Source organism: Saccostrea echinata, unplaced genomic scaffold, assembly GCF_033153115.1.
Source record: "Saccostrea echinata isolate AGI-Se365-2 ecotype Australia unplaced genomic scaffold, CSIRO_AGI_Sech_v1 ptg000005l, whole genome shotgun sequence".
Classification (NCBI taxonomy): domain Eukaryota; kingdom Metazoa; phylum Mollusca; class Bivalvia; order Ostreida; family Ostreidae; genus Saccostrea; species Saccostrea echinata.
Genome location: NW_026889754.1, coordinates 14,547,994 through 14,575,991, shown reverse-complemented (window position 1 = coordinate 14,575,991; position 27,998 = coordinate 14,547,994). Strand labels below are relative to the sequence as shown.

The 27,998-nt window shown below is 35.3% G+C and overlaps 2 long non-coding RNA genes across 8 annotated transcripts; both read right to left on the bottom strand.

Annotated features, from left to right (window-relative positions):
- Nucleotides 1–59: 59 nt before the first annotated feature.
- On the bottom strand, nucleotides 60–27,998 carry LOC133179802 (uncharacterized). 7 transcript variants are annotated; one of them, XR_009720180.1, is made up of 5 exons: nucleotides 27,812–27,998; nucleotides 8,079–8,186; nucleotides 2,711–3,573; nucleotides 1,047–2,434; nucleotides 60–425 (listed from the first exon to the last, which is right to left on the bottom strand). It is a non-coding gene; the product is annotated as an uncharacterized LOC133179802 (long non-coding RNA). The 7 variants fall into 7 exon arrangements; XR_009720181.1 differs by lacking the exons at nucleotides 8,079–8,186; nucleotides 27,812–27,998 and adding an exon at nucleotides 6,341–6,959; XR_009720183.1 differs by lacking the exons at nucleotides 8,079–8,186; nucleotides 27,812–27,998 and adding an exon at nucleotides 6,456–6,959.
- On the bottom strand, nucleotides 20,786–22,719 carry LOC133179809 (uncharacterized). Its single transcript, XR_009720190.1, has 3 exons — nucleotides 21,975–22,719; nucleotides 21,501–21,686; nucleotides 20,786–21,284 (listed from the first exon to the last, which is right to left on the bottom strand). It is a non-coding gene; the product is annotated as an uncharacterized LOC133179809 (long non-coding RNA).

Sequence of the window (27,998 nt, the reverse complement as noted above, 5' to 3'; positions counted from 1 at the left end):
TTCCAGAATATAAGGACCATAACTTTCATAAAAAATACAAACTTGAAATTGATGTGCAAGTCATCTTTATTAAATTAGCATATTATCTATATACATGTATAAAATCCAGAAAACTAATTACATATAATAGTATGTTGGAAAAATAGAATGACTAACAAAAATGGTTATCATTATAAGCCTATTCCTTTTTACGACAGGGTCATTTCTATGTTTAATTAGCACCATAAAATATGGCAAAAGTGAATGGTGAACTTAAAACATCTGCCATTTAATTAAAATCAGAAATCTTTTCAAAAGTTTAACTCTTTCACTCAATGATATTCATTCATTTCACTTTGAAGAAAACTGGGAAAGATAAAGTTGGTTCAAGGGAGTTGTTCAACATCAACAGCCGTTTCCTTTTTTACTTTTCTTGAAAAACAGTTCTGAAAATAAATTGGACAGATTATTCACAAATAAAGCCGACATTTATTTGTTCGTTTTTTTTTTTTGTTTTGTTTTTGTCTGATTTCAAGTATTGTATTTGTTATATTATGTTTTTTTTTTAACTTATAACATTGGTGAATATTGGCATAAATTAGCAATACAAATGCATGAGCTTGCAATTGGTCAATACCAGGGATGGCATGGGAATTACAATGCATTTTTTATTGACAGGTAACAATTTACATTCAATATAGAACAAACTGAAAAACAATATAAAATTCATTATGTACGTTATAAAAAGTTTTCATTTGCAATAACGAAGGTTCACTTTTGCCTTTTCTGGCCCTGTGAATATCTGACCCCCCCTTTCTAGATCCGCCAATGAGAATCACTTATAATGTAGATGTCTTATATGCAAATAGAGGTTACAGTATCATAAATATTTTTTGCGATTTTTAAAACTTTTTTCTCGTATCCAGGTAAAACATTTTATTTCGAGTATATTAATAAAAGAACTATTTATTATATAAATAAAAAAAACATGCCAAAGTTCAAAAAGGGTCATAACTATGGTTTCAAACCTCAAAATGTGCCCCATAATAAGGGAGTGAAAATTTTACCTGCACGGTACAACAGACTGTCCCAGCAGATGCATCAGATGGTTTCAGAAACTCCTATAGCTGCGGAAGGGCAGGAAATGCTCGTGCGGCGCATGTGCCACTATCTCCTTAGGCCGAAGGGACCGAAAGTTGAAAGCCCTCCAAAGTGCCTAAATACAAATGAATCAGAACAGTAAGTCAAATTTTGTATAAAACATTTATAATTGAGCAATAGTTCATAAAAATTCTAACAAATCAAGTCTTACTTACCTTTCATATAACTAAATATGGGAAAAAATGGACAATACTAGGGTAGGATACATATTACATACTATTACAAGTAAATAAATGTAAATTAATACATGCAAAGTAAAATGTAATACATGCAGTTGAAAGTCATATAGGTACATAAGAAAAGAAATCAGAAGCATTCATTTCAAAGAATTAAATTTATATGATGTTAAAATTTCTTATGTCTTGTCAGACAGTCTAAGGGAAGTAACTCTAATATGTGCTCTCATGTACTGAAAACTTCCATCTGTCTCAAGCAAATGAAAAATGGTATATTTAGGCTATGTAAATTTAATTCCTTGGTTCTCAGGCCAACTTTCTCCAAAACAGATGCGGGAGGGCGGCATTTTATTTTTCATTTAAATGGCAAAAAATTAGATGAGGGAGGTATTTTTTTAATTTTTAATTTCCGAATTTTCTTAAACATAAAGATAATTTTTTAAATTACAGATATACTTTCCATTTCTGGTCAAAATTACTGCTTTATCCATTGCTTAACAACGTAAATATCGTAGGTAATGTCCTTGAATGTATTTTCAAGCGAAGGAGCCAAAATCTCATTGTAAATTGCTACCGGAAGTGATATTTGAATACTAAACTACAAAACAAATGAGGTCGGAAATTATTTTCCCGGATTGGTCTCCGCAATATCAACTTTTTATTTTATCAAAAAAACAATAAAATCAGCAATGCGGTTACCTCAAAACAGATGCGGGCGGGCCTGAGAACCAAGATTTCAATTTTATTTGGCCTTACTAAGATTGGCTAATCAAAATTCCTATTTACTGCTACACCTTGAGAAAACAGCCGAGATCTGGAATGAGGTGATCTCTCTCCACCTGCAAGGGAATACGGGGTGCGATGGAACGCTTGAGTGAGATCTGGCATTTGATGAGAGGCGTGGTCTGGGAAGCCGGATGGGCCTTCAATGTACCAAGTGTCTATATGTATCAAGGCGGTACAATCTGTATGAGGAGGTAGAGACCAAATCCCCAGGTAGGAAAGCTGCCACTGTTAACTATGTGCTTCAAGTTGGCCTTAGTCAAACCCCTATAGGCAATGATGGAATGAGGAAAATCTTTCCTTCTACCAACACTCCCCCTCCTACGAGAAAGTCTCTACAAAAGACATCAAACAAAATTATGCCAATTATTGGAAACCTTAACGAGGCTGACATGAGTAACCGGCTGGTGGATGTCAACACTCTAAGGGGAAGTGGCTCCCCACATGCCATCCCTGTACAGTGCGATGGCATGTACAATAACCCCTTGTACTCGGGGGTGGGTGAGACACCCTTCCAGTCAGCGACACAGACTGTATACTCATTTGCCGAGAATGTCACAACAAGACATCAGATGATAAAAAAAAAATTTGTTCAAAGCATGGACACTTACTTGATGAGGGCACTTCAAACCATCAGTGTAGTCCTGGGGGGTGTGTGGGGCAAATCTACCCATGCACCATACCATTCAGGATGACTTCACTTGGACTCGGGAGGGGATGGCGGAACTCCTCTGCAAAGATGGACTCAAGGTAATCATTGACATGGACAGCTCTGTTGGTTGAGCTGCAGATTCCCTCTATAAGGACAATCTGCTGCAAAATATCCCAGTTCACTATATTGACACTCGACACTTGTCCAAGTCAATCAGAAAGTCAATTAAAAGAGATCAGAAACTTTCAGAGGTTATGCCAAAGAGAACCAATTAAAGCAGAAAAACACCAAACTTTTGCATAATTTTGCCCTAGATGCTGTTGACAGATGTACAGCTGAGATTAATCAAGCTCATGCAGTACATATGCTGGAGATGCAGATAAATTAAAAAACAAGCTCTCATATGCCAAACTTGCAATTGTGAAATGTTACATGGGAGACCATGCATCATGCAGAAAACATTCTCTGGTGTGCAAAGGGAAAGTAATAAATAACTGGGTTAGCAAGATTTCTTATTTAGGTCAAGGTTTTACAATACCGTCTTCCACGGAAAATGAGGCAAGGCTCCATGCCTGCATCTCTAAGAGGTTGTCTCCAGCTGTACTGGACAGGACGATCAAAAACACCAACTCGCAAAAGGTTGAAAGCTTCAACAGAACTCTGCGACGATCCCTGCCTTGAAATGTTACTTTCACAAGAAACTTTGCTGGTCGGACCCACAGTGCAGCTCACTCATCAAATCATGGTCTGGGCAGCCCACTCCAAAGTCTCTGTGCAGGGGTTGGTGTCCCCATCCCCACTGGTGGCCAAGTGGACCAGACCCTGAATAAAATAAAAAAATGAGCATGAATAAAATAAATCGTATCAGAAAACTCAATCGTATAAAACAAAAAGGGTAATTAAACGTAAGATATTATATAAACTTTAAGAAGAACATCAGGAAGAAGTAAAATACAAGAAAAACATGATGTTAGCTGAATGCCCGAGGCAATAAGAGAAATCCCCCTGAACACAATTATTCGAAAACAGGAAATAAACAAGTTGATATTCAAAAAATATATTTTAAATTACTATAAAAAATGCATTTAAGGTGGTGAGCCCCACAACAAAACCCCTGGTCCTTGCAGTGGATCCTCTCCTGGTTAGTTGCATGCGGCTCCAGAGTAAGGTGCATCGGGTCGATGCATAACTTCTCATGGCAGAGATAACTGACCTCCAGGCCTGCAAGTGCAAACTGCGACCTAGTCTGTCTCTTCTCTTCCATAAGAGCTACCTGATGCATCCTCTCGACTGTACTGCCCTCCTCCGGCCAATTTACCCTCATCTTCCAATACCCATTTCTAGCCCTCCCCCTTGTCCAAAGCCAGCAACCCCCAACCTTTTCACTTAATGAGGCTAATTTCTCCTTCAGGGTCTCAAATATATCTGGCATTATTCTTAGCTTACTCGATAGGGAAAAGAGTACCAATTAATTTCCTACAGAACTCAATACAAATCTTAGGCCCTCTGAGTACTTACCTATTGTAATTTCAGACATATCCTTGGTATCATTGGAAAAATTTTTCTTTGCACTTACAAAATATACTGAAAACAAGAGGCCCAGGGGCCACAGCGCTCACCTGAGCACATCAGCTAGGAAAAAACACATATCAGATCAGAACTGAAAGTTAATTTAAATTGGGGGGGGGGTGAATTTTAACCCCCAAGGGGATCATAATTTGAACGAACTAGAATCTACATTACCCGAGGATGATTCCATACAAATATTACTAATCCTGGCTTTGAAGTACTTGAAAAGAAGATTTAAAAGGGTTTCCCTATATATTTCTATGTAAAACTTTCGTCAGCAATTTTTGCCACACCCTTACCCCGGGGTCATGACTTGAACAAACTTGAATCTACACTACCTGAGGATAATTTCACATGAGTTTCATCTTTCCTGTTTTAATGGTTCTTGAAAAGATTTTTCCTATATATTCCTATGTAAAACTTTGATCGGCCATTTTGGCTCCGCCCTACCCCCGCGGGTCATGACTTGAACAAACTTGAATCTACACTACCTGAGGATGATTCAACATGAGTTTCATCTTTCCTGGCCCAGTGCTTCTTGAGAAGAAGATTTCTAAAGATTTTTCCTATATATTCCTATGTAAAACTTTGAACAGCCATTTTGGCCCCGCCCTACCCCCGGGGGCCATGACTTGAACAAACTTGAATCTACACTACCTGAGGATGATTCCACATGAGTTTCATTTTTCCTGGCCCAGTGGTTCTTGAGAAGAAGATTTTTAAAAGATTTTTCCTATATATTCCTATGTAAAACTTTGATCGGCCATTTTAGCCCCGCCCCACCCCCGGGGGTCATGACTTGAACAAACTTGAATCTACTCTACCTGAGGATGATTCCACACGAGTTTCATCTTTCCTGTTTCAATGGTTCTTGAGAAGATTTTTAAAAGATTTTTCCTATATATTCCTATGTAAAACTTTGATCGTCCATTTTGGCTCCACCCTACCCCCGGGGGTCATGACTTGAACAAACTTGAATCTACTCTACTGAGGATGATTCCACATGAGTTTCATCTTTCCTGTTTCAATGGTTCTTGAGAAGATTTGTAAAAGATTTTTCCTATATATTCCTATACAAACTTTGAACGGCCATTTTGGCCCCGCCCTACCCCCCGGGGCCATGACTTGAACAAACTTGAATCTACTCTACCTGAGGATGATTCCACATGAGTTTCATTCTTCCTGGCCCAGTGGTTCTTGAGAAGAAGATTTTTAAAAGATTTTTCCTATATATTCCTATGTAAAACTTTGATCGGCCATTTTAGCCCCGCCCTACCCCCGGGGGTCATGACTTGAACAAACTTGAATCTACTCTACCCGAGGATGATTCCACACGAGTTTCATCTTTCCTGGCCCAGTGGTTCTTGAAAAGAAGATTTTGTTAAAATGCCATTAATTTTTTTAAAAATCATGATTATCTCCCCTTAGAAAAGGGCGTGGCCCTTCATTTGAACAAACTTGAATCCCCTTCACCCAAAAATACTTTGTGCCAAGTTTGGTTGAAATCGGCCCAGTGGTTCTTGAGAAGAAGATGAAAATGTGAAAAGTTTACGACAACGACAACGACGACGACAAAGACAACAACAGACGACGGACAAATTTTGATCAGAAAAGCTCACTTGAGCCTTCGGCTCAGGTGAGCTAAAAATATAGGGTCCCATGGCGTTTATAGGTCAAAATGGCCCTTTTCTGCAACTTTGAGAGATCGGCAGTAAATAACATGTTATGTCAAAAATCAATCCCCACTCCTAAAACTTCCCCTGGCTTTTCTATACTTTCTATAATATTTCCCCATTCCATCATTCATTTCAAACATTAATATTTTTACTTTAAAATTAAGATAATTACTTACCTGAATTTAGCCAATCAGATAATGCCTACCCATTCAGTACTCGACTCTACATGCGCCACAAATAAAGCCATGTGCACATCCAAGGTTTGGTACTCTCACTCCTATACTCACATTGTTACCTACCTTGGAATTAGTCAATTTAGTAATTTTTAAAGACTTTAAGCTTACCCGAGTACATGTATGAAATTTGAGTCCTGCAACCTCAGCGTCTTGGGTACTGTGACCTTCTGAACTGATGACACCCTACTGCGGCCAACTGTGTTAGACTAAGATAATTACTTACCTGAATTCAGCCAATCAGATGATGCCTACCCATTCAGTACTCAACTCTACATGTGCACATCAGAGGATTTGGTACTCTTATTGAAAGAAAGCAAAGAACCAAAGATCCATAGCTACCTTACAGACGATTCGGCCTACTCAAGTATTAAAAGAAAATCACTTGTTTCTACTTATAGATTATACACAAAGCTTTTCAATTCAAAATCAAACTCCATGTATGTAATCATTTGTGAACCAGTGTTATATTTTCAAAGTTGCAAGTTTGTTGCATGACAGTAATTTTACTTGCTCTAAACAAGATTGTTTGAAATTTTAAAAATAATACAGGCTAACAGCTATGACTTTGGGTTATTAAAATAGTTTAAGACTGTTTTCCCCAAGATACTTTCAATATGCAATGTTGTATTATATATCTCTTTTAAAAATTATTTATACATGTATTTATAAAATGAAAGAAAACATAGGAAAATGCACACAGAGAAAAAAAAATCATAATTAAGTAACACGCACTGTGAGACTCGAACTCAAGATTGTTATGTCATCAATCCAGCATTTTTTTTTTTTATCTTTTATGCAATGTTGTATTATACATATCTTAAAAATTATTTAAACATGTATTTATTAAATAAAAGAAAACAAAGGAAAATGAACACAGAGAAAAAAAAATGAAATCGTAATTAAGTAACGTGCACTGTGAGACTCGAACTCACGATCGTTATGTCTTCAGTCCAGCAATCATACCACCACGCCAGGAAGTCTTGATAACCAAATGGATAAAATTGAGACAGATGTGTTTTTCTGGTTAAGGGTGGTCTTTTCCTACAGTTTGTCATTGTTTAGGGGGGTACCTCAGTATTTACTACATTCTCCATATAAACTGAACAATTTTTATAACTATTATATTAGGGAACTATTAATAATTGAGTATTATTTTTGTGTGAGTTGCTTTAAAGCATGTATAAACTAACATTGTATGACAAAATTTTGGTTAAGGAAAGTATTTAAAAAATCACTACTAGAGTAGGCGAAAGTGACTATCAAATGAGCTATGGCTCTTTGATCTTAAATGGGCGACCAAAAAAAAAGTTATTGGGAAAAGCCAGAAAATTTGTGGAAGGAAGAATGACAGACAGACAGACAGAGTGATTACTATAGGGCACCCACAAATCCTTGCGGTGTCTTAATTAAAATTGAAAATTCTGTAAATTTTATTAAAAACTACTCCTTTAGTTGCAATCTTATTGCAATATGTATATTGCCAGAAAAAAGTGACTTAATCAAGGATTATTATTCTAATTGCTGTTTTAATGTTTGAAGAACAAACTGCTACTTTTCTCTTAGTTTGTTATAAGTATAAACCAGTAAAGCTACAGTCTCAACAGACACTTATGTCTCAACAGACACTTTGTAAGTAGGGCAACCTGTTCAATTTTTTGTGTAGTAAATCATCAAAAAGTGGTGTAATGAGCCTCCTTTCACATGTATGTTTGATGAAATATTTAATAAAATTTTCCTTTTCAGTTAAATATCTTTATCATGTTTATATCTTGCAAATAAACCCTCTCGAAATACTACACTGTACTACATGTTAGACATTCATCAAAACTTTATGTTGATATATTACCTTCAATTTGTAGATGTTTTCTATCTTCAAAACATGTAGACTTTACTGCATGGAAGTCTGATCATTGAAAATGGATGTGGAATCTAATCTTGATCTCAACGAAGATTTCTAAACACAAAAAAAAAACACAATCATTACCAACATATGATACATGTTATCACATAATTTCAACACTATACTCTTCTTTAACAAAAAATTTGCTTTGTATTTATTACTGATAAATTATTTATACTAATTTATATTACCGGTAATTAAATCATTCCAATAATGTCACGTTCTTTCAACCAATGAAAAGGTACCAAATAATTTTTTCATTGATTATAAAAAAGAGCTTAACTTATTATGAGGACCAGTGACTTTGAAATTAAGATTACTAGTATATGTGATAATAAACTAAATCCATTTTTCATCCAGGAAGATGACAGATAATTCCCGTTCAAAATAATGTCAACTCAAAATTAGTCTGAATCTTTATTTTTTTGAGTTCTCACATGAATTTCTATAGCTTCATGATAACTGAAAAACAACGATTTTTTGTGCACACAGGCTTCCAGAGAACCAGTAACATATACATGATCTAAAGTTGTTCCACCCTCTGTTGTGTAAAACTGCACCAACTGCATAAATCCCATAGATTCTAAGAATGTTTGTATGGGTCCTTGGGCTTTGGCATCTTCATTCATGTCACCAATAATGAACAAGTTGCTAAAACGCTTCTTGTAAAAATCCACCACTTTTTGCAATGTGTCAAGAAAATTGTTTACAGGTAGTACACTCGGTCGGTAGAGTACAATGATTGCAATATCCTCCTCATGGATTTCTACAGTTAATCCCTCTATATTCTTGTATTCCAAAGCATTGATCAAGATTGTCTCATTGGTTTTCTTCTTGTACACTCCAACCCCACCACCTTTAGCTGTTTTTAGTCTTGTCATCACATCTTCACTATCATCGTAACACTGGCTACGTGGAATATGGTGAAAGTCAAACCCTGAAATTTCAATATCTCGGATGTTCTCATTTTCTCTCAGCCATGTTTCTGTTAAACATACAAAATCAGCTTTCATCAACCTGCTGTCACAATTCATCTCCTGAAAGTGTCCTCTCAAACTCTGCACATTAAACAATAGAATTGTTTTGTAATTTTCAAACTTTGCTACATTGCATGTCAATTCTTCATCTAAATTGTATCTTACCATTCTATTAAGTGCTAACTTCACATCTAAATCAGCATAAATTTTTTTCTGCAGGACACTTTCATCATTCATCTCAATGAACAGACCATCTTTTGAAGTAACACGGCTGACTGCTACATATGCTTGACCAGGAGAGAAAGTCCGATCTAAGTTCACAACAACACTCTTGGCGGTCATGCCTTGAACTTTATGTGCTGTGCATGCCCATGACAGTTTCAGTGGAAATTGATGTCTGACAATACTCTTTATATTTTTCTCATTCATCTCTTCCTCCACTCTTTTAATTGGGACAATATTCCCTTTGGGTGTTTTCTTCCCTTGTATTTTACCAATACTTGAACTATCAAAAATGACTTCAACTACTTCTACTGCTGGTGCAGGCTGTTTTCTTTTAAACACAAAATTTGAAATATATCCCATTGCACCATTCACTAGTCCATCTTCAACACATACATTTCGTGTCAGCATTACTCTTGCATTCACAGCCAAAAGTAAGGTAGCAGAGAGGCCATCAACTCGGGTACTAACCAAAGGTTTGTCACGTAAAGTTAATTTCCCCGTTGTCTTATCTTTCTGATAATCATCTGCATGCACTTCAATTAATTCCTCACAATTCCCATGCAGCATTTTAAGATTGAATTCATTGGCCTCTTGGTTAGTAGAATAAACATGAAGAACATCATCTGGTCCTTCTCTGATGCATTCCCGCAGTGTTTCCAATGCTTCATCTGATAAAGGTTCTTCACATGTTCGAACACGCAATGAATTCAGAACAGTTGCAAATGCTTTATCTTCACGTTGTCGCATAATTTCATCTAATTCTACAATTTTAAAAAAATCTAGCCAGAAGTCAACTGGATATGAACCATTTTCTTTGTACAATCTTTCATCTTTTCGTTGTTTAACAGGTGGAAGTTGATAAAAATCTCCAACTGCTATCACAGATACACCACCAAATGGATCTTTACATTTTTTGATTTGGACAAGTCGTTCATGAATGTAATACAACAATCTTTTGTACACCATGGAAACCTCATCAATGACCAAAATCTGCAAATGTTCTAATCTCGTTCTTATCCCACTCAAACTTTGTTCCTTCAAGGGTTGATATGGAATTGGTAAAGCTTTTGTTAAAGAAAACACATGATGAATGGTATTTCCTCCAATATTGAATGCTGCTGTTCCTGTAAAAGCTGTGAGAATCACCGATACTGCATTTGGAGAAGGCAATGATTTTTCAAAGAGACGAGAAGCTTCATAGTGTATTGTCTTAATCAGATGGCTTTTCCCTGTCCCTGCTCCTCCAGTTATAAAAATGTGCATAGGTTTTACATTCTCTCCAGTCATTTTCTTGACACACCATTCATGAACAGCATAAAAGATGAGCTTCTGTTTGTCATTCAAACTGCACAGTAAAGGAAGCATCTCTTTTCTGGTGCTTTGAGTCTCTCTTAAATGATATATAGCATCATCAGAGCCACTACACTCAATTTCATTTGTGACCTCTGATTCTGTATTCTCCTGATCATTTCTTAATTTTTCATTCAAACATTCTCTTCGATTTAATTCTGTTTCTGGACATAAACTTGCCCATGCGTCCTCTGGTTCACCAAGCATTTCTAATGCATCCTGGGCATTTTCAATATCATCCTCACTTTTTGAGAAGTAAACATGATTACTGTCCACTATGCTTTTAACTTTTTCCAAGTTTGTGTTTGGTTTCACCCTCACATGTCCACTCTCATAAAATGTCTGGTACAAATCAAATCCAGCTGGTCTCAACTGATTCAGATTCCAGTATGGAAGGAAAAGTTGTAGCAGACACTGATAATATTTCTCAGGTGCGTTATCTTGATGGAATCTTGGATATCGTATTACAGCAGGTTTGCCTCTACTTCTCTTTTGAATGTAACCCTTTCCATTTCTCAATTCATACACACCATCTTTTTTGCCCGTAGGGATCTGAGATTTACTAAGCACTCTGTACTCTGAGCAAAATTCAGCAAGACACATTTTATGGAAAATATTTAACTCTGGGCGGTTTTCATACCTTTCCACAATATTTGTCATCCACATACTATCTTCTTCCTCATCATTGTCATCTGCATTTAAATCATTTTCATCAACCTCAATTTCCCGATTTTTTTTTATTTGTGCAAGAGGCTTACTCAGACGAGTTGGATTTTCCCCCACAGGAATGAAAATGACTTTTCTTGAACTTTCTTTCATCTTCAGATTGCACACCCTGTATACTGCTTCCTGTGCACTGACCTCTCTGTGATTGAGATAAGCTGATCCTACTCTCTTGATGGTATCATGTGCACTCAAATTTCCCTCTGCTGCTTCAAGTTGAGTTTGTTTTAATAGCATTCCCATCTCCCTTTCAGACTTTGAAATGTATGATATAATGTAGACAATGCAGCTGAAAGGGTCTAATACATACTGTATATCCATATTTGCATCCCAGCTTTTGAGCAGGCATGGGTTGTACTGATTTGTCCACATTTCTGTTGGATTTCGTTTCAAAACAGTCAATGTTTTAGAGGCCAATACTCTGTGTGCTTTTTCATACAAATCCTGTGATAAGTTTATATTGCTGAATATTTCCTCTGTTGTTTTAAATGCCTTTGCATCATCCATTACTTCATTCCACACCTTCAACAAAATCTCCTTTGCCTGCACACTACCTAACTCACTACTTGACTCATCCACATTTTGTTCTAATTGTCTTGAAATGAATGTGCACTCTGAAGGCGGTCTTGGAAAGTTGAATCTACATTCTGTTCCTTTCTTCCTGCATGATTTTGAGTGTCCTTTGCTGTGTTGTTGTACATCCAATACAATTTGTCTAAGTTCTTGGTCAGTGTCATTTGATGGCAGAGCACATGTGATATGCCTATCAATGAAGTGACAAATAGTCTCCTCACTGTCCTCATCTAATTTTGGAGCATTCTCAACCCAGTACAAGCAGTGCATATGAGGAGAACCCCTTTGCTGAAACTCAACTCTTACAAAGTAATCTACAATGGTTCCTATTGGTTTTGCTGGTGACATTATTACATTTTTCTGGAATATATGGAACCTGTGTTCAAACATTCTAGCAACAGTTACAGGATTGCTTCTTAGAATTTCACTTTTCTCAGACCAATCTAGATCAGAAGGATTTCTGCTGTCATTCATATGTAGCATAATTGAACCCAGTATTTCATTCCACCTATATTCTGCTGCAGAAAAAGAACAAAACCATGTGGAGATTCCAAGTTGTCGAAGCATAGCAAAAAGATCTTTTTGTGTACTTGACCAATATGCAGGTGTTCCTCTAATTGGTTGCATAAATCGCATAGCCTCATCACTCCTAAGCAGCTTGGCAAGTACAACAGGATTCTGTAACATTTCTGTTGTGACTTGTATCCCTCCATCAAGTTTCGATACAGATTTGCGAATTGAAATTTGTGTTTTCTCAATAACCTGGTTCAATTCAGATAGGTACTGACAAAAGAAAATGTAATTGGTATCCTTTGCAAATCTGTTATCTGCATTCATCAGCCTGTTGTTAAAATATCGAGAAAGAGTAATCCTTACATCTCGACTTTCATTCCATGAATATTTTCCAGTTGGAAATAAATGAGGAAAAGTTTTTGCTTCATTGCCCTCCTCTTGCAACATTCTTACAGGATTCTGTCCTTCACCCGGAGCAAGATTATAAACATCATCAAAGTAGTGATCAAGAACTTCCTGCGCAATATCTACAGGTTGTAAACACGTATCTGTAGCAACTTCTTGCATGGCACTGTTCTGTTCTTCACTTATTTCTTCACTGTCAAATGCTTCTGGCTGACTGAATAAGGTACTTTGGTCATTATCATTTTCCCATGTTGAGTTGATTTCGACATCATGATACCACTGATTGTTTTCTTTCAGGTAGTTAAGGGCTATCTTAATGTGATTTGGGTTCACAAACTGATATTCATAATATCCCTTGTATGACAACTTTCGTTTGAGTTTCACTCGTAACAAGAGATTTTCATTTTCATTCAGAGGTAAACTGCTTGTTTTCTTTACATTTGATGGCACACATACAACAGGCCCATGTACATTTTGTTGACCGCCTTTTGGAAGCATGGTTACTTTCATGAAAGGTATATGCAGAGCAATTAGATGCTGCTCTAAAGTATTCAGGTCATTGAGCTCTGGTGGAATATCTTCTAAACACATGTTGTTAAATGCTGCTTCAGCTGGAACATTTCCACTCAGAATTTTTCTATGGCATGTAAAACAAATCCATGTTCTTGATTTGGGACAATTAGGAGAACATCCAGATGCACAAGTATGAACAAACTTCTTATCAATGCATAAATTTGCAACATGAACTGCCTTCATACTTTTCTCATACATTTTAAGTGTACATCCTTGCACCTGGTTTTCAAACAAAAGGCGATGGCAGCAGCAACATACATATTCTGGTCCATGTATCACACATGCTTTAAATGATTTCACTACTTCATCAATATTTTCAAGCATTTCATGCAGTGCTTGTCTTTGTTTTTGTACCAATTCCTTTTTCTGTTCCTTTATTTCTGCACTGGAATGATATCTAACTTTACTGGCTGTTTTAACCTTCTCTTGATGCTGTTTGTTTGTTTTATACTTTTGTCTGCCTCTTTTTTTGACATCCTCTTTGTGTGTCTGGTTTGTTTTATATTTCTGTCTACTTCTTTGTTTGACTTCTTCTTTGTGGGCCTGGTTTGTTTTATACTTCTGTCTACTTCTTTGTTTCACATCCTCTTTGTGAAGCATGTTTGTTTCATACTTTTGTTTACTTCTCTCTTTGACTTTTTCTTTGTGTAGCTTGTTTGTTTTGTACCTATTAACACCAAGCTGTTTTAAATTTTCACGATACTCTTGATCATTTCTGTATCTGTTCCTAGCATCTGCAATGCATTTTATTTTGAATTTTGGTTCAGTTCTGTACTTTGCATTTTTCTTACTCAATTTCTTCTCTTTAGCACTTAAACCTGATTTTTGAAGTTTGCCTCTTTCACTTTGTTGTTGTCGTTTCTGTTTTCTCTCTGCACCAATTTTCCTTCCTTTTTCTTTCAAACATAACAGATTTTGTAATGAAGTCAGTGTACTATTTTCTCCACATGTAATAGATGTAACAACATTATAATGATTCTGATTTATATGATCTAGATAAATGCCACCAAATGAAGTCACATTTTCTTCTGAATTTACCATTTGTCCGGAATAAGTAACCCATCTGTTCTGTGAGTATGTATGAATTTCACTTTTCAGTAAATGGGATAGTGCTAGAATCTCTACTTCAGTTGCCCATTTTCCGTCCCTAAGCATGCCTGACAAGGAAATGTGGTTTTCTACAGATTTTTCACCTGGCCTTAAGAACGGTGAGAAAAGTAAACCATTTTCCAAGAGGTGATTGCATATTGCTAAACGTATTGTCTGATGGTAGTCTTGTATTCCCGTCAAACAGAATGAGATTGCTCGAAAGAAACAATTTCCATCTGGCTCAACTGGTACACTGTTCATTGGTACTGTAATTTCCTGTCCATACTGATGTTGATTTTCACACTGATTCACAGAAAATGGTATTCCTAAGATTTCACAGTGTGTTTTCTTTTGATCACTTGAAAGTGGTAAAAATCTTATCTGATGGTTCTCACTCCCAACAAATTCTATCTCATTATCATTTTGTAATCTTGAACTACTACATTGAAAGTCGGCAAAATCATTTAATTCTTTTTCTACATCACTGAACTGTGATTCTTTATCAGTGCCTTCTTCATTTCCAAATGAAAGCTGTCTAGCAGAGCATTGCACTCCAGTTATTTCACACTCAATTGCTTCAGTATAACCCATTGACCTAGCTAAAGACACAATATGATTGCATAAATCTTGAACAGTTTTGTACAAAACTCGTGTACTTCTACCGTTTACACTCTGAAATCCTGCAGAAGACCTGGAGTGGGAATCAAATGTGAAAAAATTATGGTGAGATTTCCCAATCAAAAATGTATTTCCACCAAAACATACAAAACACCCGTCACTGTCATCAAGGGCTATTTGAAGTGCCTCTAACAATTCATGAGCATTGAATACAGCATAATCCATTACAACATTTGCTAAGTTTATCAAACTTGGTAAAGACTCGTTTGCTTTAAACTCATACAGCCTACCAAAGCATTCGAAAAACTGAGGTAACTCACTTACTAAAAGGTATCTGCTTGCAATTGTAGAACTACACTGTAGATATGAATACAACTCATCTCCTGTTGCCAATATTTTGTTCATATCTGCTGATTGCCATTGTTCACAATTCTTCAGTTGATGATATGCCAGTGCTGTTAAAGAGTTAGCTACACACTGAGTTCCTGCATTTTCACCAAACATTGGATCTCCCTGATGAAATGAACCTTGAACAGACAAATTCTGATTTCTTGAACATTTACCTTCACTTGCTCTAACATCTTTTCTATATTCCTGGACAGATTTTTTAGATTCTCCGTCACATATTTCTGATTTCTTTTCAAATTTCTCTGATATCTTTTCAAATTTCTCTGATTCCTCTATTATTTTCTTAGTTTCCTCTATATTTCTTTTGTTTTCCTCTATATTTCCTTTGTTTTCCTCTACATTTCCTTTATTTTCCTCTATATTTCCTTTGTTTTCCTCTATATTTCCTTTGTTTTCCTCTCTGTGCCTTACATCTTTTTTTAAAGCCCTGCTGACCTCTTCCCCCTTGGGAGGTATCAGCTGCGCCTGACCTGCTGAACCAGACATCATCCAAATGTCCGATTCAGGTACTCTCGGTGGAGTACAAACCCACGCTGGGGAGTCAGGGGATGCTACCTTGTCCTTTGGGACAATCAGACGACTTCCCCGAGGAGGTGACAACCTCGGGGCTGAGTGCATTTTCTCACTAGGAGAGGCCTGCACCCTGGCCAAGGGTTTTAGCGAAGTAGGTGGCAACCCTATAGAGCCACATTCTGACCTAGGAGCAGCTGCATCCACTGTCAGTGTTTCTTCTAATGGAGGATCAGGGCAGGACTGAAGTCTCTTTTGCCTCTTCCTCATAGCATCCCTCTTGCGCTCTTTATTGCCAGTGAGTGACTTTCTCTTAGGCATCTATCAAAAAATTAACTCATTAACTAACAAGAGATGTTTGTAAAACATTTATGCCCCGTCCCCCCAAATTGGAATTCTTCCAAGTCCAAGGGGCATAAATCTGTCAACAAGAGGCCCACGGGCCTTATAGGTCACCTGAGTATTGTTTTCTATATAAAATTTTGATTGCCAATTTTCACCGCGCCCTACTCTCGGAGGTCAAAATTTTAACAAATTTGAATCTACACAACCTGAGAATGATTCCATATAAATACTAGATGTTGTCATGAGACAGTAATACTGAGACAGTAATACCCGCACTAAAGTGTTTGCCTCTAAATACACACTCGTACATATTGGGCGGCTTTCCAAGGAAAAGTCAAAATAATTCTAAAATTTACACAAACATATATATATTCGTTAAATTGACTATGAAAATTCTCAGACCCTGTGACATATGACTCAGAACCTCTTATAATATGTATTTTACATGCTTAATTCATTACCACTTTGAATTTAATTAATGACATAAATTAGATTTTGATAAATGTTTTGCTCATAATAGGACCTTTTAAAATTTACAAATCCCCCCCCCCCCTCAACACCACAAACACACAGCACATACCTTTTTTAGAATAGGCTTAGATATGAAAAAGTTTTGTTAAAACATCATTTGTTATGAATTAATTTAAAATTTGTTCTTGTACTTTACATGTTCACATGGTTAACATGTGAACTCCTTTTGGAAAAATTCTACATTACATTGGGTTGCATCATCCATTATCATATTTTTAGATTAAACACCATTCGGCCTACCTCTGTCGATTCCCACTTCATCTAATAAGGTGACTGAATGGATGAAGGTTTGCCGAATGGGATAGCATAAGCACATGCTGCAGTCTGGTGTGTATTGGATTAATTCATTTTGTGTTATAATTGGATTATATTTCATGGAGTTGACGAGACCAGTATGACAGTCAGTAAGTACAAGTTTAAGTATAGTGGGGGTAAAATAAATTCAAATGATTATAGGTTAAAGTTCAAAAAGGGTCAAAGATCATCGCTGCTACACTAGACAAATTTCATATAGTGAAGTTATCTGCCGTTGTCGATGTGACATTCAGTTACTGCCAATACTGATGCAGATCCAGAATTTTTTTTCAGTACTGGGGAGGGGGGTTCACATCTCAGTAAAAAAAATCCAGCCCACAATTTCCTGACAAACAGGAGAAAAAAAATGAAAACAAATGAAACTAGGGCTTTACAGATGTTCCCCAAACGCTCCCCAACTCCCTTTTGGTGCTATATTCCCTTTAAGCTCTATTAAATATGACATTATGTCTATCTTTATTTTAAATCCCATCCTATTTGGTTGGAAAATAAGGGCATATAACCATTCAAAGTTTAAGCCAATCAGATTTCAGCGAACATGCATGCACGTGATTTCATGAAAATATTATATATCATATTGTAGGATATCTTAATGCATGACTATGTTTAAATTTTAAAACATTTCGTCAAAAAACAAAAAAGATATTGAGATTTTTGTTTCAGCCAATCAGAGCAAACTGCACGTGCACGCACGTGCATAATGACTATATCTTCTTGTAGGAGCTTCTTATATCTATCTATGTTCTAAATCCCATCCTGTTATGTTGAAATGTAAGGGAGTTATAGCCATTTTAAATTTCAGCCAATCAGATTTCAGCGCACGTGCATGCACGTGATTTCATGAAAATATTATATATCATATTGAAGGATATCTTAATGCATGACTATGTTTTAAATTTCAAAACATTTCGTCAAAAAACAAAAAAGATATAGAGATTATTCTTTCAGCCAATCAGAGCAAAGCACACGTCCACGCAGGTGCATGATGACCAAACCTTCTTGTAGGAGTCAACTATGTCTCTCTATGTTCTAAATTCTATCATGTTTGGTTAAAAAACAAGGGAGTTATAGCCCTTTAAAGTTTAAGCCAATCAGATTGCAGCGCATATGCACGTGCATGTTTTCATGACAATTGTTATATATCATATTGTAGGAGATTCTAAAGTATGCCTATATTTCAAATTTCATAGCATTTCTTAAAAAAAAAACAGAAAAGATATTGAGTTTTTTGTATCAGCCAATCAGAGCGAAGCGCACATGCAAGTTCGTGCTTATTTGAGTGTGTCATTTTATCTACGCTATTCATATATCCTTATATAATGAGTTTCACATTATTTCATCAAAAAATATAAAAGTTATAGCTATTTTAAGGATATAAGAAATTTTGCGTGTTGCACGCGCCTGCACGTGCATGCGTATGCGCGCAAAAATGACCTTCCCTGCGACCACCTACACTACACACCTATTAACCCTAAAAAGGTTTTCGCTTTTCGCTCAGTTGGATGAACAGTTTCTGAGAACATTTGCGGACAAAAAAGTCCGGAGAAGAAATAAGAAAAAAAAAATAAGAAGAAACACAGTAAAAACAATATGTTCCCAAACTCTGTTTCGGGAACATAATAAAAACAATGATAGTGGGGTCAAATCCGTCAATGTTTTTTAAGTTTTAGGGAGGAGGTCCAAATTTTATACTTTATTTGCTTCAGTAAAGTTTATTGTTTATTTTCTTCCAGTGACCTTCAATTTCCCAAAATGACCTTGGGTCAAGGTCATGACACACCCTTGGGTCATGGGCAATCTTTGTTTGAAATGAGAACCTACCAAGTTTATCCATAAGAAAGATATGGACCGGACACAAATTATGAAAATTTTCTTCCAGTGACCTTGAACTTTCCCAAATGACCTTGGGTCAAGGTCATGACACATCCTTGGGTCATGGACAATCTTTGTGTGAAATGAGAACATACCAAGTTTATCCATAAGAAAGATATGGACCGGACACGAATTATGATATTTTTCTTCCATTGACCTTGAAATTTCCCAAAATGACCTTGGGTCAAGGTCATGACATACCCTTGGGTCATGGGCAATCTTTGTGTGAAATAGAAACCATACCAAGTTTATCCATAAAAAAGATATTGACCAGACAGGAATTATGAAAATTTTCTTCCAGTGACCTTGAACTTTCCCAAATGACCTTGGTTCAAGGTCATGACACATCCTTGGGTCATGGACAATGTTTGTGTGAATTGAGAACCTACCAAGTAAGGGCAAAACGATTACACGTGTAAACGGAGACGTTTCGATTATATGCTCTAAACGTTTACAGTTTCAGTAAACGTTTACACGAAGGTCATTATCAATGTCTTCAGAAAAAATGTTGACCACAAACAAATTGTTTTATTTCAAAATTTACAAAAGAAACACTGACTTTGACAATTTGATAAGCAACAATCTAAACTGGAAACATATAGAATGAGAATATCTAAAACCCGATATGGGCTAACATAATTCATATTTCCGAGTTGCTAATAGGAGCGATGTTTTACGACACTTAAAATATAAAACTTGATAATTATATTTTGAATATATTTTTTGAAAGTCTTTGAAAAGTTTAAATATAGTCAGCAGGTCTTGTTTTACTTCTTTCATGATTAAAAGATCCATCTTTACTACGTCCGGTAGCCAAACAAACCAAGCAAATGGGTGACGAGGTCGTAAGTGAATGAATTTAATGCGCCTCAAATTCTTACGGTTAAATCACAATAACAAACAATAAATTTGTAAAAATAACTCAAACTTATATTAAAGTGAAAGAATTGATTATCAAATTCGACTTTCATGAGTAAGTAGCCATTAAAATCCAACATAGAATATCTCTCGTTTAAACGGAATCGTTTCAATTACTGCTATCCGTTTAAACGTTTACAAAATTTAGTAAACGTTTCACCCTTACTACCAAGTTTATCCATAAAAGATATGTATCAAATTGATTTATGAAAATTTTCTTCCAGTGACCTTGAACTTTCTCAAATGACATTGGGTCTAGGTCATGACACACCCTTGGGTCATGGGCAATCTTTGTGTAAAATGAGAACCTACCAAGTTTATCCATAAGAAAGATATGGACCCGACATGAATTATGAAATTTTTCTTCCAGTGTCCTTGAACTTTCCCAAATGACCTTGGGTCAAGGTCATGACAAACTCTTAGGTCATGAGCAATCTTACTGTGTAGTAGTACATTCTAATGTCCCTCTGTAAGAAAGATATGGACCGGACATGATTGCACAGACAGACGGACGGACGGACAGACGGACAAGGTGATTCGTATTTACCCCCCCCCCAAACTTCGTTTGCGGGGGGTATAATTAAAATGATAAACATTTTTAGACTGAATTTAACAATTAATGGAGATTTATGAACAGTGTGCATGAAATTATATGTATAATACAAAAAAAAATACTTTATTATGATATATTAAATCACCATCAGGCGACCATAATTTGATTTTTAGTTTTACGGATTTTTTTTTCAAGAAAGGTCAAGTCGGAGGACGAAAAAAAAAAAAAAAGACAAAAATCATTCTAGCAACGACCTTTTTCACATATAAAAAGTCATGTCCCATTTCACTGTAATATAAAACAAAACAAAAAACAACTTACAAGATATTTTTTTTTTAAATATTAATATACATTGCATGTATAAATGTTGTTATTTATAAAAACTACAACTTTTAATTCAAACATTGTTTAATATGAGTACCATGTAATATTTGAAATTATAAAAATTTAATTATGTTCTTCACTGTATAGTTTGCACTTTCATTTGAGCGTCATTTGAATAATATTCAGGGTAAATATCGAAGTTTAACTTGGCAATTAAACGAATTAATAAAATTCTGCAGATGCTCTGAGTTTCCAGCTTTCAACTGATGGATGAATGGATTTTTCTCATTATAAGAAACAAGAGATCTGTTTCCTGGATTTAATAAAGATCTGAAATTGAAGGAACTGGATGTACCTGTTAGCCAAACTTAAAACTTAAAACATTTTTAAAAATTACATCTGTAATCTATTGAGAATGAATTAGATAGATTCTTAGATCCTGCATTCTTTTTTTTTTTTACTCTAAGTACATATGATATCAAAGCATTATTGTAGTCCTGTTCCAATCTGCTAAAATTATATTTTGAAATTCAGAAACTTTATTACCCTGTTTAGCTACCTAAATTCAAAGAAGTCTTCTAGAGGTACTGTCAAGTTGCTCTGCAGTTTCAAGGGTTTTTATATACTGGTCTTGATGTAGGATTTGCTAAGTCACTGAATCTCGTAATCCGCGGTGTTCCCTCTGCAGACTGTCACTCTTTATTAGTTACCATGTACTTGCTTTCATTTCCTCTTTAAATTAATAATAAAGTAATCCTACTGTATAGCTGGGTCAGCTTGGGTAGAGTTCATGTCTTTCCTGATCACTGTATTATTTATGGAGGAATTATTGTGTTTTAGGCGCATATAAACTTGTTTGCAGCAAAGTATCAAGTAAATTCATATCGTTATTTACCATCCTTTTTGTGAAATTTCCACATCTAGTATCTCTGTCTTTGAAAAACAACACTTTTTATGAGGATAATGAGCAATTAGAACTGCAATTACATCTGGTAGCACAGTTAACATCTTGATTATTACCTGTTATCAGTGGCAATAAGCAGATTAGCTACCAGTAAACACTGCATGACAGCCATTTTTGTTTTGACTTGTCAGTATTTTACAAATCGAAGAAGGTAAAAAATCCGGATTTTTTCGAAATTGGTAGAAACAGCAATTAAAAAAATAGAGAGAGACATGCAATGGGGAGGGTTCAGAATTTGTAGACTCTCGATAAAATCATAGTTGACAGCTCACCTTCTTCTACCATTCGGCACATGTGTTTTTTTCTAAGTTTCTGTGATTTGCTTTTATAAACACAGGTTTGACAAAAGCGGATTGAAAATTTCCGATTTTATTTTTTTTTTGAAATGCAAATTTTTAGAGTCGGCGGATCCGTAAAATTAAAAATCAAATTATGGTCGCCTCACCTTCATTCACTTGAGAGCTTACTAAGGCGAAATGGGAATACTTAATTTTACAGTTTAGGCAAGATGGGAACAAACCCTTTAACCTTGCTGATACGTTTTAAGTGGAATGGGCTATACACACGGCTTCCACATTTCATAGGTTTATTTCTTGTGACAAGACCTTTTATTTGGGTACCATTAATTTTGACCTCTTGATTGCTTGACCTAGGATTTACACATTTTTACAAGAAAAATACCAAACTTTAAACTTGGCCTTAATTTTGATCAGTAGGTGCTTTCATGTTTAACATGTGTATTCAATGTGGATTGTCAACAGGTATAAATATGTTTGATCTTGACCCTAGAGTTTTAACCACTTTAAAGAAAAATTTAACCTCGTCAATTTACTTTGGAACAGGAAGTATTAGGGATTACTTATTTTACATGTGTATTCCTTGTGACAGAACTTTCTTCTCATACCTACAATTTGAACCCTTTGACCTTGACCTTCGAGTATGACATATATTTGAGAAACTTCAACTTTGCCTTAGGCTTCTATACAGGGGCATCAGTGTTTCACAAACACATCTTGCATTATTATTTGGTGGTGTCTCGATCCATATGAGGGCAAAATTCCCGAGAGAGATGTTTTCACAACAAACAAACAAATTACTTAAGAAAATATAAAACATGAATATCTTGGTCATGCACATCTCTGCATGAAAAAAAACAGCTTTTCAAATACTGTAACCATATTTTAACCCTTTCAAAACACTCAGCTTTTCTGGTTTCCTTATCATATAACATCTGTCGTGACGTGTTGTCCACCTGTTTGTCTGAAAACTTTTTACATTTTTAACTCCTCTAGAACCACTGGGCCAATTTTACCCAATTCATATAGAAATATGTACTTTTGTAATTCAGACTGTCCATCGGTCTCAATATAAATATTAATCTTGGTCATCACGATCATATCTACTGAATGAGAAGAGACAAGGTATTCATATCAAACATGTATTTCTATTTACCTGTGAGAATGGCATTGTTTTTTTTTTTTTTTTTTTTTTACACATGACCTAAAAGTTTGACGTACTTGTACAAAAATTAAATTGGTATAAATTCATCATTCTGAAAGATAAAAGTTACGGTATTCATATTATAATGCATGTATATTATTACCTGTCATAAGACCTTTCAAATAAATCATGACTTTTGACTCTGTGACCTTTGACCTTGAAGCTTAACCTACTTTTCAAAAATGTTGCATTTGCTTATAATTTTTGATTGAGAAGAGATATATGACTCTCATATTTGACATGCACATCAATTACTCATAAGAATTGAGATGTTTCCCAGCATGCGATGCTTTTTTTTTTACCCTTTGACATTGATGTTTTACATAATTTTAAAGGACTTCAGGGCTTTTTGCATAAAGAAAGTTCCACGCCACAGCAAGATACGCCCGCAGAAAATTACAATTACAACATATCCTAAGTGCAGGAAATCATTTCAATCTTGATTTTAAGATTTCAATGATTTTTACACATCTTAAAAAATTTGTTTATCCATCTCCTGTGGTGTATGCATTAATTATAACAAATATTGCATCATTCATAGATTTCTATACTGGTTGTGCAGGGTTTAAACTTAACTGAAATTTCCACGAGCCATGTGGGCTCCTGACATTTCAAATTTAGGAGCCCACTGCTAAATTTGTTAGCCCACAGTCTCTGTGATTTTTTTTTTAAAAGCATAGATACTGGGACAAAAAGTAGATACAAATGAAATACATATATAAAGTCATCTGTTTAAAATTGGAGTTCTTACTTTATAAAAATCAGATGTCATATAAATATTGAATCAAAAGAAATGAATTTGTATTCAATAAACATTTTTACTATCTTTTTTTTTTTACTTGGTAATACATGTATATAAATACGTAGCTGTGGTACATGTCTTCAACTGATAAACTGACAATGACACAATAAGATTTTATAGGTTAAATATTTTAAATACAACATATCTAAATAGGTGAAAACACTTACTATTCATATGACTGAGTAGTTGGGAGTTAGTAAAATTGTATATCTCTCACGTATCAACCATTTACAGAGGGTTGGAGGAAATTCGGATTAGGAAAAAAGACGATCGTTTTAGGGAATTTCACAAATCCTGTAGTACTTTAAATGGAAAAGATGAAGGATATTTACGAACAATAGGACCATACTGCTGTGATTTATTTCATTTTTCTGTAGTTTTAAATCAAAAACCTGCATGAAATATCTGTTTTTCAGCAGATTTTCAGTAAGGTGACTGGGAATGAATTCGGCCCCCTGCAGAATTTTTATTCGCCACGTGGGCGAGCAACTTACAAATTTTATGAGCCCACACCAATTTTTACTCGCAATTTGCGAGTGGGCGAGCGTTAAGTTTAAACCCTGTTGTGTTAGACCTTGCCAAATGCCTATCATATCAAACACTATCAAATTAGTCTTCACAACTTAATTTATACCTAATTAATTTTGAAAATAAAAGACTGGTTATCAAATATAAACTGACCAACAGTTCTTCTGCCTAACTCCCAAAGGATACAGATAAGACCATTCTATGAAGAAATGAAAGAGCCATGCAGCTAGCCTTCCTACATTGAACACATTAATTAATCTTTAACTGGATGCTTTTCTACTCATTACTCCCAAAAGATTGTTGGATCTCCACTATCTACCATAAAACATTTTCAAAACTTATAAAACATCAATGATTTTTTTTTAGATATAATGTCACACAGTTTTCAATATGAAATTCATATGGACATGCTGATTTCACCCCCACCCCCATAAAATTAGTTTTTAAGTTCATAATACTGGTAATATCAAAATAGTTTAATAGGCAATATCAAATTAGTTTTCATTACTTGTCATAAAATTCATTTTAAAACTTGGGCTAGCCAACAAGTTATTTTTAATCCAACAGGCTTACCCATTTGGCCCAATACTCAAGGAATATAGATAGCACCGATGCTGTTACAGGCAGCTACTCCTCACACTAAACTCATTAATTTCTCTCTCTAATTTGACGATGCTTTTACAGCTACTCCTCACTAAAAAAAACTCATTAATTTCTCTCTCTAATTTGACATGCAATTTTCTGTTATCGAAATTCTTCTTCACCAGTGCTTGAAAATTACGTACACTCATGCGAGTGGTGGAATTTCTCTTAACATACATAATATTTGTTATAGATTGCTGTCAAGTATATGCTAAAAAAAAAAGTATTTTCTTGATTTAACATTTTTCTAATAAGGATAGTGCAAAAGTTTTAGATTTTTTGAATGTGTAAATGAATAGAAAAAGACATTTTAAAAAAAAAAAAATTTCACTTAAATTAAAGGTCACAGTGAAAATGAAATAGGTCACGACACACCTTCTACCTTGAAATGACCAAGTTTAATGATTCTAAGTCTACTAGTTTTCTAGTTATGGACCAGACAGGGTTTTTCCATATTTGGCTATAATTTTTTAATTATAGGTCAGAGCGACCTACTTCTTGTGCGCAACACACCTTCTACCCAATATGTATAAGCTGACAAAGTTTGATAACTCTAGACCTTATAGTATTAAAGTTATGAGCCGATATGAGAAAAGCTAACAGACAGACACAAACCCTATAACATATTATTATATAGTCTATCTATAGTCCCTATATAATCTATACAAACGCAAACAGTTCATAACACTACATATTCACTGGATTTTAGGCCGTATTCACCGGAGGGTCAATTCGCATGCAACAGCATTGTGACGTCACAATCAAAATATCAAACAACGTTGTAAACAATGGATGCAACGGCCGCAGCGAGCTACGTATCTGTGCAGGAAAACGATTATTCAAACCTTTTTCAGGATTATTTTTTAACATCTGAACGTCTTACACATAGCCAAAGTCAGAAAGGAAAACACAGAGGTTACAAACAGTAATCTGGAGATTTTTTTTATTTTCAACAATGGAAGATCGCAAATGAAAATGGTGTCGTCATACAGCCTTGAATGTCTTATCTATACAAATCCCGACTATATAATAAAACAATTATGGACTCTTTTAGTGTTGAATATGGTTTGTTATTCACCAGAAAAATATTCATATTGACCGAGGCGAATTTCTACGTCCAAGGGGCATAACTCTAACAAAAAGGATGCGATCATATTCAAAACAGAACTTGGCCTAGATATTTATCTAATATACCTGTATGCTAAATTTCATTTCAATATGTGCAACCTCTGCAAAGAAAATGAACGGAAACTGCAAATAAGTGGAAATTTTCTAAGTCCAAGGGGCATCACTCTTATAAAAATGGTGCGATCGTACCCAAAAGAGAACTTTACCTACATATTCAGCTCATAAATCTGTATACTAAATTTCATTTTAATATGTGCCACCTCTGCAAAGAAAATGAACGGAAACTGCAAATAAGTGGAATTTTTCTAAGTCCAAGGGGCATAACTCTTACAAAAATGGTGCGATCATACCCAAAACAAAACTTGACCTGTATATTTACTTGATAAACCTGTATAACAAATTTCATTTCAGTATGTGCAACGGTTGTGAAGAAAATGAACGGAAACTAAATGGACCAACAGACCGACCGACGAACAACAGCAAAGCAATATGCCCTCCCTTCTTTGAAGGGGGGCATAAAAAGTTTTACCCCAATTTTCAAGCTTAGCCCTCTAGCCCTTCTGGTTCCAACACCTAAGGCATAAGCAGTTGAGAATGCCAACTATTAATGCAATGATTTATAGCACTAAGCATTACAATGCAATGCTTCAAGATTTATTTGTCTACTCTCTTATTAAGCAGGTCTTATCATTAGTTGCTTCAATTTAAGCATGTAAGTCTTAAGGCCAACTTTTTATCTATGTTAAGCATCCACAAACAAATTGTTTTAGTTAAATATTTGTGAAATTAAAGAAAAACACACATTAATGTTGAAATGTCACAAATGTAAAACTTTAAAACAGGTTGTTCTCTTTTCGGATCAGCATCTCTCTTTTCTAGAATGGTGGAGTGCAGTTATACCATTTTTTTTTCAACATGTCCATTAACTAAATAATAGTTTAAGTTAATCAGTTAATAACAATGACAGAAAATTTCTCAAATGACTGAGAAATTTTACAACTGGACATAAAATGTGCCTTTTCCCTGTGGGTTTGTGTGTCTATTCAGCTTAGAAAGATAGCTTTTCAAATTTGGGGTGGATGCTACACAAATACAAAATATTGGAATGGCCTAAATAAAACAAAATAATGATATTTTAATTCAATTATTTGACGAGTCGACAACATCAATTTCCATGCGTTTGTGGCAATAGTTCTTAAATCAAGAAGACAAGAACTAATCCATCAGTAATTCCCTTGGTCGCCATATTTGACGAACGAAAATTTTCAATATATGCCTACACCAAGTACTTACTTTAAATCTCTTTGATCAGGCTCGAGCAGCAAGTTGGAATTAATAACAATCTTATCTCTAAGGATCTTTGAAGACTTTCTTGAAATCTTTCCAAAAACGATGTCAGATTGCTGTCTATAAAGTGTAACCTGCAAGTCTCTGTCTACTGCAGCTGCAAACACTGGAAATGACAATGACGTCACATTCG